Source organism: Cucurbita pepo, chromosome 2, assembly GCF_057944985.1.
Source record: "Cucurbita pepo subsp. pepo isolate OVF chromosome 2, ASM5794498v1, whole genome shotgun sequence".
Taxonomy (NCBI): Eukaryota; Viridiplantae; Streptophyta; class Magnoliopsida; order Cucurbitales; family Cucurbitaceae; genus Cucurbita; species Cucurbita pepo.
In genome coordinates, this window is record NC_141799.1 from 11,557,375 (window position 1) to 11,575,044 (window position 17,670).

General features: G+C 35.6%; 2 long non-coding RNA genes across 2 annotated transcripts; both read left to right on the top strand.

Moving 5' to 3' along the window:
- Nucleotides 1-6,311: 6,311 nt before the first annotated feature.
- LOC147793703 (uncharacterized) lies at nucleotides 6,312-6,802 on the top strand. Its single transcript, XR_015420046.1, has 2 exons — nucleotides 6,312-6,447; nucleotides 6,526-6,802. It is a non-coding gene; the product is annotated as an uncharacterized LOC147793703 (long non-coding RNA).
- Nucleotides 6,803-15,219: 8,417 nt separating this feature from the next.
- On the top strand, nucleotides 15,220-15,695 carry LOC111789331 (uncharacterized). The gene is made up of 2 exons (XR_002814317.2): nucleotides 15,220-15,356; nucleotides 15,436-15,695. It is a non-coding gene; the product is annotated as an uncharacterized LOC111789331 (long non-coding RNA).
- The last annotated feature ends 1,975 nt before the right edge of the window (nucleotides 15,696-17,670 follow it).

Genomic DNA, 17,670 nt, shown 5'->3' on the forward strand with positions numbered 1-17,670 from the left:
ACTAACTTATTTGGGTTGAATTGTGTTAAAATAAATAAAAAATTTATGGATTTAATTGGTTCTTGAGTTTCTATCAAAAGAAATTAGGCTAAACCGAACCCATCCAAATTTATTGTTAATGATATATATAGGAGGTGGTCTAGCTCTTTGGTGATATTGTTCATAACTAGGAGGTGGTCTAGCTCTGTGGTGATACGTTTCATAACTAGTAGGCATGGTAAGCTTTCTTACTTTTGTGGAGGTTAATTAGATTCTTAGGGTATCTTAACGATTTATATCTTAAACTCTCATTTTTATGACTATTCTTGGATGTTTAGTTTACTGGGAACATCCTGACCTTGATTATTATAAAATCGTACTAATTATAGCACTCTAATCTTATCTCAATTAGTCTACGCATGTCCATATAATGATATAAACTATTCTATCACTTGTATAGTTCTTAAGTTGAACTCAATGTTTTTAGTATAGCAAAAAAACATTTTATATCGCATAAGGTTCTATACTCACTTTCAACGGAATTTGTAGACAACATCCCTATCATTTTCTTCATCCCACTCAAATGTCTTAATCATGTTTTTTCATGCTATATAAGACCGTTCATGCTTGCATGCTATCGTATCCTAACGATCTTACAAGTACAATTCGAAAGAATTCCAAATGGTGAACATAAAGAATGGAGTTGCAACGAGACTAGAAAAGTGTTAGTGCAACATTTACCTCATAAAAGTGACTGCAACATTTACCTCATAAAAGTGACTAGTTACCTCATAAAAGTGACTGCAACATTTACCTCATAAAAGTGACTAGTTAGAAGTTTGTTGAAGTTTAGTTCCGGTGTGTGTTACAAGCTTCCAAACCTTCCAAACCTTACTTCATAAAAAGGGTTGTGGTCATCTAGAGGAAATGTCATGATACACAAGCCCATCTTACTATCGAGAGAAGGTCCGTCAGTGAGATAGCCTATAAGTAGTGTGAAGTTTTTATTTATTTTGGAGCACGATAAGGTTTAATGGATCAAGTTAGCAGCTAGTCTGATGTTCGGATTGTCATCGAGACGAAGCTGAGATGAAGTTGGAAAGAGTGTCACAATCTACGATGCAATTGTGCCTCCGAGTAAGTCTTCGAGGACGATAACTAGTTTAAGTAGGGGAGAGTGTCACAATCATGCTATGAAGAAAATAATTTGTGACCTCCACATGCAGACAAGGTGACGAATCTTAAGTGGCACCCATCTGGTCATGTGAGAGCCGAGACAAACAAGTCCTAGGATGCAACCGAGAAGAATGGTGTGTCATCCAACACACCAAAAAGAGTGTATATTAAAGCAAGTTGAGGCATAAGAAAGTTTGGAGACAACGAGGTAACACAAGTGTTGAAGACAAGCTTGAAAATGGTCGAGTAAGGTCTTAGACCATAATTAAGAAGTCGAAGTTTCAATATATGAAAGATGAAATGTCTCAAGATTTGGTGTCAATCGAACATACAATAGATGCTCCACGAGGCCATTGACCTTTCGCCAAAATCACGTTTACTCTTCAAAGATTAGAAATGCCACAAAATGTACTCTAGGAGGAGGCATTTTGTCCACTCTTCGCCACCTCCTGTTGCCTAAGTGAGCTACCTTTTGACACATACGTATGTTATAGTGTGGGCTAGTATTGAGAGACGAATGTCTCATGCAATTATCTTTTCAAGACAATGTCGGACGACATTGATGACCCGACATTGCGCTCATGCACATGTGTCAGAATTTGGTATATGCACCCGCTATCAAGTATGGAGGTTGTAAATGACATGGCGTGGACATGGGAGGGTCAATGCCTCAATAGAATCTTGATGGATGAATGTTCAAGATGTCGGCAATATGAGATGAAAGATACATGAGTAAACATTTAAAACTTATCTAGAGTCGCTACCGTCATTATCATCTATACTCATATGCAAAATTAAACATTTAAAACTTTATCTTAAAACACTGTCATGGACTTACGTGTTTGATAAAACATCTTTTGAATTACACAATGAAAATCTATATAAAATAAATAACATTAAAATTAAAAAGACTATTCTAACCTAAGTCAAAGAAAATAAGTATAGCTACCCTATGCATGTGTCATGGTGTCGAATCGTACAGAGATGTCTTGCCTTTACCTGAAAAAGAAGTAGCACACAGCTTTGAGTATTTCAAATAAGTAACCTCACTATTGGGGTTAGGGAATGCAAACACACGCAACTCATGATCTAGGGACCTATCATTTAAAAACCATCATAAGGGGTGACCTCCAATCCTGACAAAATTGGACATGTAGTACTTTTCTACACACGACCCACATGTGCGAGTGTAGATCCCGAGGCAGTTCGCACCCCCCTAGACCCATCATAGTCGACCTAGCTGTTTGTAGTGACGTCTGGTGGTCAGCAGACCCCGAGTGTCATGCGAGACATGATGATGATCATCATCATAGTGTATGCGTCCGTACTCATCATCATAAATGGGGAAGTATCCTGATCTATATGAAACACACAAAATGAGTGAGGTCCCTATAGTAAATCATCTTTATGGCACAACTATATACATCGTTCACACATTACTTTACATGCACGCAATAACCTTCATACATTCATCATAATTAACATTAACTAGAGTTGTCTTTTTGAAAACACGTCGTCGTAGTGCATCGTGACATTTAATACATGCACATCATCTTAATATGAAACATCATCATATTAAGTCATTTCATCATCATACGTCTCACATCATCTTGTTATCATGCATCATTATCATCATACGTCTCGCATCATCTTGTTATCATGCATCATTATCATCATGTCAATATCATGTACATTATCACATCATCATATAACATCATTATATCATCATTTAACGTCATCACATCATAATATAACACCATCACATCATCATTTAACGTAACCACGTCATTATATAACTTCATCACATCATCATATAACATCATTACATCATCATCATTTAACGTCATCACATCATAATATAACACCATCACATCATCATTTAACGTAACCACGTCATTATATAACTTCATCACATCATCATATAACATCATTACATCATCATCATTTAACGTCATCATTTAACATCATCACGTCATCATATAACATCATCACATCATCATATAACATCATTACATCATCATATGACGTCATCACATCATCATATAATATAAATCATAAATGACACATGCAAGGGTCATTGGTACGTGTCATCATACATAAAACAAGTCTTTCGACCAAGCCGATGGTAAGGCCACTTACCTGATTAACTTGGGTTGATGTCACCAATTTATTTTTTATGACAGTTTGATTTTGCCATTTGTATCGAAGCCAACCTATAAGAACCTATAACATCAATTTCAAATTTAATTCTTTATGTTTTACAATAGTCCATGGGTTAGAATTCATGTCAGCCTCAAAAACTTTGCAGAAGTATTATATATATATATATATATATATATATATATATATATATATATATATATTAAAGATCTCATTTTCTAAAGTTATGAGAAAATATAATTATTGTTGTATGAACGAATTTGATGGAATTTGTAACGCTCCGAAATTTTCTACTTAATTTAAGGTTACTACTGTATACGTACCATAAACATTGAATGCGAAAAACTTCATTAAAATTTCATAAAACATAACTTTTTTCTTAAAACACAGTCATGGACTTATGTGTTACGAAAACATTTTTTAAAACGACACAACAAAAGACTAAATAAAATAAATAAGAGTTTAAGTTAAAAACATCCTATTCTAGCCTAAGTCTAAGAAAATAAATGCCACTATCCTATGCATGTGTCATGGTCTTGAATTGCCGTACCGCCGTCAGCCATACAGGAATGCCTTGCCTTAACTTGAAAAATGTAGTAGCACGACTTGAGTATTTAAAGAAATACTCAGTAAGTGACCCCACTATTGGGGTTAAATGCAAGAACATGCAAATGCAATGACGGGACCTATCCTTTCAATCCTATTTCCTACAGTATTGTCCTAACGGGTAATTTGGACATGTACCATATACTCTACACACAGCCCATACATGTGAGTATGGGCTCACCAATCAGTTCGCACACGGCTGGGCCACATTCCTTGTCGGGCGAGCATACTCTGGGAGCTCCTTAGGCCGGACACCCGTTAGAACTAGTAACCGTCACGGCAGCGCTATGCAAAACAGTCCTGCCATTGGATGTGTGCATTCGTACCCTCGTGATGGAATAGGGGTATCCCCCAAATGCATGAGCACACATAATGCATACCCCACTATCATCTTTCGTGCTTAACATGTCATTTCTCATTTTTTTAGTCTACGTATTATACATAATCCTAACGGGGTTACATTTCATTTCATTTATCGTGATATCATGTCATTCATAACATGTTGTATACATACAATTTAGAAAACATAACATAACGCTCCATGCTTTTAATATGTCATTTCATAATGTGCAATTCACACAACAATTACCTCAATGGTCACACAAAACAATCTAAACATAACACATCACATCACAATATATCGTATCATAATATGTCATACCGTAAACACTTCGTGGTCATATCGTTCCCTAACTTATCATAGCCTTAACGTTCTTATACCTATCACAGTCATATCGTTATGTCAACATACCTTAGTCATATCATCACAGGAACGTATCCTAACGCTATCGTTCTATCAATCTATCACAAACCTATCCCTTTCTACCCATATCCTAACCATATTCTTTCATCAATCTCTCTTGTCCATAGCACTCCGGTAGGTAACCTAACCTTAACGTTTCATGAACGTATCTTACTCCTATCGTTACATTTCGGTTTGTGCATCCTTCTCGTATCCTATCTCAAACATATCCTTGAACACATCGTACCATAATTATTATCATACAATCCACATATTATAACATAACATAACATAAGCATACCGATTCACAGATAATTCACACATATCAGTATATATGACACGTGCAGAACCACAGGCACATGTCAAGATGAATATAACCATACCGATAGTAAGGCCACTTACCTAGTTAGCTTAAGTCGTTGTCACGAATATATCCTTAATTGAAGTTCGATTCCGTCCTTTGAAATCCAAGTCAACCTATGTGAGCTCATAACATCAGTTTGAAGTCTATAAAATTATTTCTCTAATTTACATTGTTCCCTTGTTAAAAGTTATTTTTATTAAAAAACTTATTTTTCATGGTTACAGTGGTATAAAAAAAGTAGATAGAGTTATTTCTAAGGTATAAAAAAAGTAGATAGAGTTATTTCTAAGTTATTCTGCCCTTAATTGCTCTCTATATTTACCTTTCTCTCTATATTTAGTACGTGGTTTTTAACTCCTGAATCTTCCTTTTTTTTTCTTTTGTATTTACTCTATTGCTTCTTAATTTTGTTTCATGTATTCCATTTTTTTTTTTTTTTTTTTTTGTATTTACTCTATTGCTTCTTAATTTTGTTTCATGTATTCTAAATTTCTAGTGGATCATTGTTTCCAAATTTTTCTTTTATCTCAGTGTTTCTTATTCACAAATTTCTTGGTCATTCTATTTTTCTATTTTGAATTTATTCATCCAAATCTTTCCTTTATCTCAGTGTTTCTTATTCACAAATTTCTTGGTCATTATATTTTGAATTTATTCATTTGTCTACTAATATAAATTTAACCTAATATTACTAATCTGACCTGATTTACTCGAATTCCCATAAATGATTGACCTTAGTTTCTAACTCAAAGCTAAACCATGGTAATAATTTAATGAAGATCTACCCATAATTGGTTGTGATTTCTAAAAAAGAAATAGGATAAAAGAATTGGCTGTGATTTATAAAAAAGAAATAGGATAAAAGGAAAGAAGATTTAATATACATTGATCAGATCTATCTCCACGTAAATCTTTAGTGAATCTCAATTGGGTAAAGGCCCTTTTTTTTTTCTAAGTAAATATGGTTGTTTTTCTGTAGTAAGGGTTACTTTCTGGCTAAGGATGGATTGAGAAGAAATAATTGTGGGAAGGGATGAGAGGTGGGGAAATGTTGTTTTTTTATTTTATTTTATTTTAATATTTATTTATTATTATTATTTAACTATTTTTTTATAATTATTTTTTTGGGCTATTACTTAGTTATTCTGGGTCGCACAATTCTATGCTTTCTTTTTCCACGATCTATCTTTGGTAGAGCGGTGTTGAAGAGAGATATTTGAGGAAGGAGTTGCGGGGAGATTGGTGGAGGGATGAGATCAGTTACAATATAAATACGAACATCAACTTCATAATCTCCACCACAAATAAAAGATCTAGCAAAGAACACAAAAAGGGTGTGTAATTATGGAGAAGAAGTTGATGAGTTTTGGTCTCTTATCGTTTCTTCTCCTCAGCCTTGTATCCAATTCTCACTCTATCGGTAAGCCTTTGATACTCCTTATAACACCCAAATATGTTGTTTCAATTGCTTAAGTTGCTGGAAATCATTGCATTGCAGATCAATCAAAGACTTGCCCACAAGAATTTCATTCCAAGGGAACATGTGGACATTGGACTGGAATCTCAGAATGCTACAGTGAATCAATGGCAAGGAATGGAAATATCCCACCCAAGGGTTGCGAATGCATTCCCCATGGTGCCAACTCTCGCATTTGCCGTTGCAATACTGTCTGTCGCTAAATCTCCAATGCTACCACCCCAAATATTGTTCTTACATTTTGAGGGCTTGTAATACCACACAGTTTTAAATAAAAAGGGTTTGGATTTATGCTTCATTTTTCATCTTCCTATTGTTTAGTTAGAAACTTTAAACACTAACATATTATTAAAGGTTGAGGAACTAAACTCGTAATTTATTCTAAACATTTTTTTTCGTTCTTAATGTTCTTCGTTTAGTTGCATCTTATCGTATCGATGTTATCGCTGTTGCCTCCAACTCCCCTTGCTATCTTCACCTAGCAGAGTTTGAATTTTTTTTTTTTTTTTAAGTATGAGATTAAATGGTTACATACGGAAAAAAAAAATGGATATTGAATGATGGTACAAATTGGATGGAGGGAATTGGATTGTTATGAATGAAATAGAAAAGGAAACAAAGGGATATAGAATCCGAGAAATTCCTGGCTTTTGGGAGATTTGTTCCATGTTCATCTTTTACAACTCAATTTTATGATAGATTTCATTTTTGTTAACATTCATGTGTTCATAAACATTTTTACACTAATGGATGAATTGAATGAAAATTGAACGACATTCGTTTAATTCTAGGCTTACATCAATAAAATTGAAAACTTATGAGGTAAATTGATATGTTAGGGCAAATTTGGGATGTCAAAATTTAAATAGAGATTTTAAATAGAGGTGTTAAAAAAAACTCATGATTTGAGATGAGTTATTAACTAATTTGGGTTGAATTGTGTTAAAATAGATAAAATTTTTATAGATTTAGCTGGTTCCTGAGTTTCTATCAAACAAAATTGGGCTCAACTAATTATATATATAGGAGGTATAGGAGGTGGTCTAGCTCCGGTAGTAAGCTTTCTTATATTTCTTTGTGTCCTCGAGGTTAACTAGATTGTTAGGGCATCTTGACGGTTTATATTTTAAACTCTCATTTTTAGGGCTATTTAGGATTTAGTAGGATTCTTGGGTGTTTAGTTTACTGGGAACATTCTAATCTTCATCATTATAAAATCATACTAGTTATAGCATGTCCATACAATGATATGAACTATTCTATCTCTTGGAGTATAGTTCTTAAGTTGAAATCAATGTTCCTAGCATAGCAAAAATCATTTTATATAGCATAAGGTACTATACTCACTTTCAAGGGAATTTGTAGACAACATCCATATCATTTTCTTCATTCCACTCAAGCGCCTTAATCGTGCTTTTTCAAGTTATATAAGGTCGTTCATGCTTGCATGCTAGCGTATCCTAACAATCCTACAAGTACTATTCGAACGAATTCTAAATGGCTACTTTTATGATAGTGTGTGGCTTATCTGAGCTTTGGATTCAAAATTAGTCGAATTGTGAAAAAACAAATTATTACCACTCGAGGTCAAGGAGGGTTCTTCATAGGTAACCATGGGGTTGCTGCATGCGCCAGTGTCTAGTGTCACAGCTATGCGATGAAAATAGTATGTTATGACCCCGCATGCAGACTAACAATGTAGCGACTCTCAATGACACCCATCAGACCATGTGACAACCAAGACAAACAAGTGTTAGAATGCAATCGAGAGGATGCTAAATCATCTAACAACCAAAAAGAGTGTGCATTAAATTCAAGCTAAAGCAAAAGTAAGGTTAGAGAGAACGAGGCGACAAGAGTGTCGAAGGCAAGCTCGGAGAAGATGAGGTAGGGCCCCAGCTATTAATTCCGAAGTTAGGGTTTCGATATGATTTTCGGCATGTGGCTCTAGAGTTAAGTCTGTCTATAAAAGATTAAAGCTCACAAAATTATGTGTCCATCGCACACCTGGTGAACATTGCATGAGGCCACATAGCCGCTCACCAAAATCACGTCTACTTAAGAAAGATTAGAAATGCCTCAAATGTACTATAAGGGGAAGCATGGTGTCAACTCGCCGCTCCCATTGGGTCATGTGGTCTAAGTGAGCTACCTTATGGTGCATACGTGTGTCACAATGAAGAAGAGCGTTGCGAAACGAGTATCTCAACCGACTTCCTTTGAAATAGGACTTTCAAGGATAGTGTCGATCGATACGAGTGTGCTAACATTGGGCCCTCACCCATGTATCGAAGGTTGGTATATGCACCCGTTATCTAATGGTATGGGCACGAGAGGGTCCAATGCCTTGAGAGAACCCTGATGGATGAATGTTTAGGATGTTCCGATGATATGAACGTCACATGGGTCGTTTTCGATGAACATGTTCAAGTAAACTTCGACGGGTGATGACATCCCGAGACTTGGAATGACATTAAGATATGTGAACCATGTTAATTGGTAACCAAGATGGCAAGATAGATGTCACGTTGTACATGAGAGACCTGGATCCCAAGTAGAGGCAAGGTCGAGTCGAATGACGTGGCCTAGTGTAAAGGCAAGTCAGCTATAGTTGCAGATTATTGAGCAAGCACGCACGAGCGGCGTGTGTGGCCGAACATGCTTAAATTCCATACGAGTTGTGTTCGGTTGGCAAAGGCAAACCTCGCCTAAGATTTGCTGAAGCCACAAAGTGGGGTGACAAATGTTAATGAGGCTTGAGTGTTCTTTAAGGCTTGTCATGAGCGTATCAAGATCAAGACATCGTACGGTTGAAAATGTACGACCCTGATAGTTCTAATAGAGCCAAACTTTGTCTATCTAAATTAGACATGACAATCAGAAAACTAACCGGAGGGTTAAATGAAGACTTTACAAGTGTGTTTAGAGTGCAAGAGTGGGCAGGACAATTGAAGTAAAAATCAAGATTAGTTTGCCAACTGCTTAGGAGTTCCAAATGGGCAACATATATTCATAAGGTATACCAGTTTGGGAACCTTCGAAAGAGACATTCGCTTAAGAAGAATAATGCTAATGCTTGAAAGCAAAGAAGCTGGAGGTTAGATGCGACATGCCCCAAGTGCTAAATTTTGCACAATACAAGTCCATCCCTTCGAGAGAGCAGTCGAATTGAGTGGGGTAGAGCCCGAGAAAATGAGTTGCTTACCCTATAAAAGTGCTCCAAGAAGTAAGCACATGTGTATTCCTTGAGCTATCGCCAAGTGTCTAGGGTGGCTTCATAAGAGTGTCAAAACCAAAATCCGCTCGAGAACAGAGCATCAGGCTAGACGTGAGCAACATAGAGAATGAAGTTGTAACTGTTGGGTTTTATGTCCTAAAACTCATAGTTTGTAAACAAAAACATATTCTATTTTCAATAAAGTTATTATTGTTATTTATTTAGTAAATATTGTTATTGAATAAAGTGAACTTTACGATCATTAATCTAAATCCAATAAACTAAGAATACTATGGCTATAGTATGATTACTTGAACTATATGTAGAGACATAAGAGTGGATCAAGTTCAAGTATATAGTCAAAACGATCTATAGTATAAGGATAAGGTTGAGTACCTTATTCTGGGGACACTATGGATGCGGCCCACTTTTGTATATGATATAAACAATGTGATCACTAAATTGTACATGTGGAGACATGTGAGTGGGGGCGTCCTATGCAATGAGTATTGCATAAGATCGAACCATGAAGAAAACCACTCTCACTTTATAATGTCGTTTACTGTTGAGACTGATTTTCTTTTCATTCGATAACCTAGGTAACTCGGTTTTAATCCTGAGCTAACCATGAACTCCTGTTTATTCGGAATTATCCTTAGATTTGCATGGGTGAGAGTTACTCTAGTTCGCCGACTCAATAGGCCTCCCATTTCAGGGGTAAGACTGGGTGAATGGCTGGGGACGTGGGGTGCAGGATGGAATTCACTCCTACCCACTTTTAGGGATAGAAGAGAGGTAGTTCCCTTAAGCATTGACTCCCGGTCTTGAACAAGGGGCCCCACCCTCTCATTGGCCTGAGAGGGATTCGGTTTACTGGTTGGACCACAAACCAATTGTTCATAAGAGAATCAATGAGACATAAGGAACAAGAAGTAACTTCAGGGGTAAAACGGTAAATTGACCTAGCTCTAGTTACGAACAACCTGTGAAGGATCGACTTACTAATCATGGTTATATCAAATGGACAGAAATATATCTATAGTGAGGGGACTGCAACTACTAGGCTATAGTGGAGTGTCCTAGTAGTTAACGAATGTTGGTTAACTAGGTTAATGAGTTTAACCGGTTAATCTTGGATCGTTGGAGCCCATAATCTATAGGTCCATTAGGTCCCTCTGCTAGCTCATATCGGACTAAACCATAGAACAGTGTGACGAGTGAGTTCGAAGTGTTCGAATTCAAATTAGGGAATATGCGCTACATATATACGATATATTTAACCGCATTTTTGTTTTATTTACAAATTAAACAAAAAGAGAGAATCTGAGATATTTAAATAAGATTTAAATATCTTAATCAATTATGTGTCGGAATTGATTGAGATTGGCATTTGAATTAATATTAAATATTAATTAAATAGTTTAATTAATCATTTAATATTACTTTGATTTGAAATTAATTATTCAAATTAATTGTTGAATTAAAATGAAGAAAGTCAAAATGTTGACTTCATTAATGGAAAAATACATGTTAGTGGAATTTTGAGATGTCAAAATTTGGTTTAACCAAACTTGCATGCTTGCCAAATAAACCCCTGCTTGCCAAATAAACCCCACAAGTTTGAGTGGAATTTTATGTGTCAAAATTTGGTTAACTCAAACATGCATGCTTGCCACATAATCCCAAACATTTGAGTGGAATTTTGAGTGTCAAAATTTGGTGAACTCAAATTTGCATGAACATGCAAACATGACTCTTTAAATAGAGTGATCATGGTATATGGAAGGTCTTCTTCTTAGTGAAAAACCTTGAGAAAAACCTCTCACAAACACTCTCTTCATATATACAAAATCCCTCTCAAGTTAGTCACTCACCAGATTCCACAATCCCGTTCTAAGGCCGGAGGATAGTGGAGAAGACACTAGTGGTAGTTCGAAACCGGTTCGTGAGGAAAAAGAAGTTTGAACTACAAAAGGTTAGTATTCAAACTCATTAAGTTTTAATACTTATGAACATGCTAGTTATTTACTATAATTGATGTTCTAAAAGTGCCTAAGATCCAAATTGTTTCCACATGTGTTATATTAAAACCATAAGTAACAAGATCAGAGAAGTGTTAGTGCAACATTTACCTCATAAAAGTGACTAGTTAAGAAGTTTGTTGAAGTGTAGTTCCAACACGGATGTGTGTTACAAGATTCCAAACCTTACTTCAGAAAAAGGGTTGCGGTCATCATGAGGAAATGTCATGATACACAAGCCCATCTTACGACCATTTTACTACCGAGAGAAGGTCCATTAGTGAGATAGCCCATAAGTAGTGTGAAGTTTTTATTTATTTTGGAGCACGATAAAGTTCAATGGATCAAGTTAGCAACTAGCCTGATGTTCGGATTGTCACCAAGACGAAGCCGAGATGAAGTCGGAAAGAGTGTCACAATTTACGATGCAATTGTGCCTCTGAGTAAGTCTTCGAAGATGATAACTAGTTTATGATATGAAGAAAATAATTTGTGACCTCCACATGTGTTGGTTTTCGATAATCAGCCAGGGAAATCCCTTCTTCTCGGTGAGAGGAAATCTTCAACAAGAAGTTGTTTTTTATTCTAAACAGATTTCCTATTTAAATATAAATTATCCTAAAAATGGCTGGAGGGTGGTCAACTAAATCTGTGCCACTCCCTACAAAATGGTGTCCAGAAACAAGTAAGATTGTTAATAGTTGAGATGTGACATTCGATGAGTCTGGAATGTTTTTGCAGAAAATTGAAAATATTGACGAGGCATTGAAGCAGGTGGAGAAGGTGGTGTTCTCTCTTGATATGGTTTCTCCTACTGTGCTGAAGAACCTATTGATTATGTAGATAATAACTCTTATGTCTTAGAACAGGAGGAGTAAAGTCTTGTAAATGAAAGAGTGGAGGAACCTAAGTCCATCGCCAGGAATAGATCACGAAGGAAAATTCAAAAACGTGCAAGGTTTGATGATATGATAACATATGCTTTCCCTTTGATTGATGGAGTTCCCAACAACTACAAAGATGCTATCCAAATCCCGGATAGATTGCGCTCGCAAGAGGCTATGAATCAGGAGATAGCATCATTGGAGATAAATTAAACTTAGGATTTGGTAAACTTCCAAAAGGTAGGAAGGAAATTGGTTGTAAATGGGTTATTTGTTTACTATGGCTGGTGGACCCGTTTGTTGGCATTCAACATTGCAGTCTACTGTTGCACTGTCTATCACCGGAGAAGAGTATATGACAATAATGGAAGCTTTTAAAGAAGCTATTTGGATGCATGGTTTGATCAATGACATGGGTATTTTGCAGGAACATATAGATGTGTTTTGTGATATCCAGAGTACTATTTGTTTGTCAAAAAATCAAGTCCATCATGCTCGTACTAAATATATTGATGTTCGTTTTCACTTTATTCGAGAAATTATTAGTGAAGGGGACATTCGTTTATTAAAAAATTGGAACTGCTGATAACCCTGCTGATATGTTGACAAAGGTGATCGCTCGTGAAAAGTTCTGGCATTGTTTGGATTTCATCAACGTCGGAAGAAAGGAGTAGTGTGTTGACGTGGTAGCAACCAACTCAGTTATCAACTTGGAGATCTTATGACAAGGTGGAGATTGTTGTAAATTGTCAAGTTTTGATTCAACTCAGTTATCAACTTGGAGATCTTATGGAGATTGTTGTAAATTGTCAAGTTTGATTTGGTTTGGTTATTTGGATTAGATTTGATTTTGTTATTTGGATTAGATTTGGTCATACCAGATTTAGTCATAGAAATTTGATATCGGGAATGTTTTGTGTGTCACCTTGTATTTCTTGAGTGACATATTGGTGAGAGTCTATATAGTGTGATAGTGAGGTATTCACTTGTAACACTTTGTTTTATTAGTGATTGGTTGGTACCGTGGATGTAGGGGAACTTCTTCTCTCCGAACCACGTAAATATCTTGATGTCTCTTTGTGTAATTCCGTTCATTGGTGTTGGGAGTATATTTGTTCCGCTTTCGGCGCACAACAAAGATGAGATGTGATGTTGCACATGAGAGATAGTGGCCCTAAGTAGAGCCAAGGTCAAATCGATGACTTGGCCTAGTGTAGAGGCAAGTAGCTAGAATTACAGACGATTGGATTCTGATGTGCAAATCGATGACTTGGCCTAGTGCATGTATACGCAATGTGTGCGACCGAACAAGCTTGGATTCTGAACGAGTTGTGTTTAGTTGATGAAGGCAAACCACGCCTAAGGTCTGACAAAACCACAAAGTCAAGGGAAAAAATTGAATGAGGCTTAAATTCCTCTTTAGGTTTGTCATGAGTATGTCAAGATCATGACGTCTTACCGTTGAAAATGTATGTTCGTGACACCTAGCATAGTCGCCCTCAAGCCTTGATTTGAGCTTGGTAAAAGCCGATCGATTCTATTTTTCCTTTTATTTTCCCTTGCACCCATTAGCACTTTGAGTCCCAACAATCGTAGGCGGTGCTTGATTTTCTTTCATCTGTCGTTGTTTGATACGTGTCCTATCGAGCATGTGCAGATGCAACATTCGTATTTTTGTTTAAATTTCCCTTCCAATTGTCGATGTTCAAGCTTCCTTGACGCCCCTGCAAACATATTTTCAATCAATCTTTCAAAAACCAAAAATTCAAAGTTTTTTTTTTGTAAGTTTTTCCTATTTCCATATTGTTTTTCTACGTATCTTAATTCAACATGGTTCCCATCGAAGATATTAGTACTAAATTGTAGTTTACCATATATATCATATTTGATATTTTATTATAAGAAGATATTAGGTATCTTTCTATTTATTACTCTCTTCATATCCTTTTAATTTAATAGATAACTTTCATGCTATTTAGATGCGGTGGATTAAGCAAACATTCTCAGTTCCTAAAACGAGTTTCAATCCAGTAATTCAATAAAATTAATTCCGTTTAATTTCATCAATTCTATAAAAAAAGAAAATCGTGCTCAAAGTTAGGACGTTCTCTTGAAGCTTACCGTATTTGAACTCCAATAGAAACCGATCCTCTAAGCATTTTCTCTCTCGTTTTCCTTAAGAAATTTTGCTGAAAATGTTCTCCTAAATTAATATAAACAATTTTTAAAGGAAAACAATGACCTAAGAACAAGGATCTTGACAAAAACATTACTCTAAAACCCATAAAACATACCGTCACAACTTTCTGAACTCCCGACTAATTTCTATTGATTCCATTTAAAAATTATTGTCCTTGACCATGCCCAAAAATTCAAATATTCATTGTTGAACTAAAAAAGATCGATTTAAAAATTATTAACCAAAAAAAAAAAAAAAAGTATGATCCAATTTTACTTTCCATTACAAGGAGAAGAAAAAAGGTAAGAAATCCATAGTATATGGCTAAATTATGAAATAATATAAATATTTGCTCTATTTCCCAAATGAAAATGAAAAAATTGTTGTAATTCCTCATATTCTTTTTCAATTTACCTAATATAAATAGGAACATGAATGTGATAATCTGAACCACAAACAAAAGATGATAGCAAGGATGGGCAAGAAGTTGATTTGCGTTGCTCTCCTATCGTTTCTTCTCCTCAGCCTTGTATCCAATTCTCACTCTATTGGTAAAGCCTTTGATACTCCTTCTAACACCCAAATATGTTGTTTCAATCGCTTAAGTTCTTGCAAATCATTGCATTGCAGATCAATCAAAGACTTGCCCACAAGAATTTCGTTCAACAGGAACATGTGGAGGGTGGATTGGAATCTCAGAATGCTACACTGAATCAATGGCAAGGAATGGAAATATCCCACCAAAGGGCTGCAAATGCATTCCCCATGGTGCCAACTCTCGCATTTGCCGTTGCAATGTTGTCTGTCACTAAAATCTCCAATGCTGTTCTTACATTTCGAGTGCTTGTAATACCAATCAGTTTTAAATAAAATGGGGTTGGATTTATGAACTTTGAACACTTTTTAGAGTCTTGTATTTTATTTTCGTTCTTAATGTCTTTTGTTTAGTTGATCATTCTCCGTTATCGTATCGATGTTGTCACGGTTGCCTCCAACCCTTGCCTCGAGAGTTCGAGTTTTTTTCTAAGTATGAGATTAAATTGTTACGTACCAAAAAAGTCAGAGAAAAAAAAAAAAAAAAAAAAAAAAAAAAAAAAAAAAAAAAAGGGTATTGAAGAAGAAATGAGGTATAAATTGGAGGGAGGGAAGTGGATTGTTATGAATGAAATAGGAAAGGAAATAAAAGTATTTGGGAGATTTGTTCCATGTTCATCTTTTACAACTCAATTTTATGCTAGACTTCATTTTTGTTAACATTCATGAGTTCATAAACATGTTTACACTGGTGATGAATTGAATCAAAATTGAACTAAATTTATTTAATTCTACGTTTATATCGATAAAATTCAAAAATTATGATATAAATTGATATATTAGGTCAAATTTAGGATGTAAAACATTTGAATACAGATTTGAAGTAGAGGTGTTCAAAAATTTTGATAATTCGAAAAATTCGATCCATCTAACTCAACTTATATGATTTGGTTGAGTTATTAGCCTATTTGAGTTGGATTATGTTAAAATAAATAGAAATATAGATTTAGTTTGTTCATCTTTTTTTTAAAACTAGAAATTGAATCATCATCTTAGCTTATCATAGCATCATAATCATCATAGACAAGTCTTCCGACTGAGCTAATAGTGAGGCAACTTATTTGGTTGGTCTTAGCCAAAGTTCTATCTACTTCCAAATTTGCTTACTTTCGTCTTTCGAGATACCCTTCCATCTCCTTCCATACCTTCTAAAGTTTAAACCGGTGCACAAAGAGTAGTATTAGCAAACAATTCATCCTCTTGGCCAACAAAGCTATGACACTGTTTGGTGGTAATCACTCGTGTGCATCAAGGTGTTCTCTGGCTCGTTAGTCCTCTCTTCCATGGCGTTATCTACACTATACGGTGCCATGAGTCTCGACGGGGTGGTTGCCAGTGTCATACTCGTCGCAAGGTAACTCAACAGTCTTTTCTTCTTCTCCCTCGTTTTTCCTTTGTATCCTACCATTTTTCTTTACATGTGGATTCTGTGAGGTGCATCTGAAAGTCGTTGGCGTGTTCTTGGCATCAGGGAAACGTGTAGGGTTAGGGTGCGAGAATTCTGGTGAGTCGTCAGAATTCTCGCCCCCTTTTATCGGTTACCCTTTGCTTCTGCTGCTTTGACCTATCGTTTTTGAACATGTTTCTTCTATGAACAATGAAGGGACTGCTTGTAATGACCAATAAGAATAAGAACCATATAGGTCAAGGTTATGATAAATCAGTTTGTACCATGTTTGATGACTCTTCTTATTACCCTTCTTATTACAAAAAAAAAATAGTCAATATGTTCGGTATGTAATGGTTGATTTGGACATCCAAGTTCAAACATCATCCAATAGTTACCTACATGCTTGTCATAAAAACATTTCAAAACCCAAAAGTTCATATTTTATCTTGTCACAGATCTAAAATCTCAAAATATGAAAATAAATGCCGAAATTAGACCATGGTTGATCGTATCATGGCCTCCATAACCTGCATTGTTAGTCACCCAAATGTCCTTGCCTTTACTTGAAGAAAAAAGGTTTAGAAAAGTTGAGTATACTTAAAGAATATTTAGTAGGGGTCTGATCCAAGAATCCAAGCATATGAAATATGACTATGATTATCCTAATGGGCATCATTTTCTAAGTTTAACAATGGGCATTCATACACTCACGCAGTCAAACACAGTAGAGGAAGAAAGGAATACAAAATGTAAGTGATGAACAGTATGTGCATTAGTAAATCGTGATTGGAAAAGTAACTCATGATTGGAATAGTCAAACAACGTGTAACATGTAAGAGGTACATAACATAATACTCATAACTCACGCTACTAACATCTGT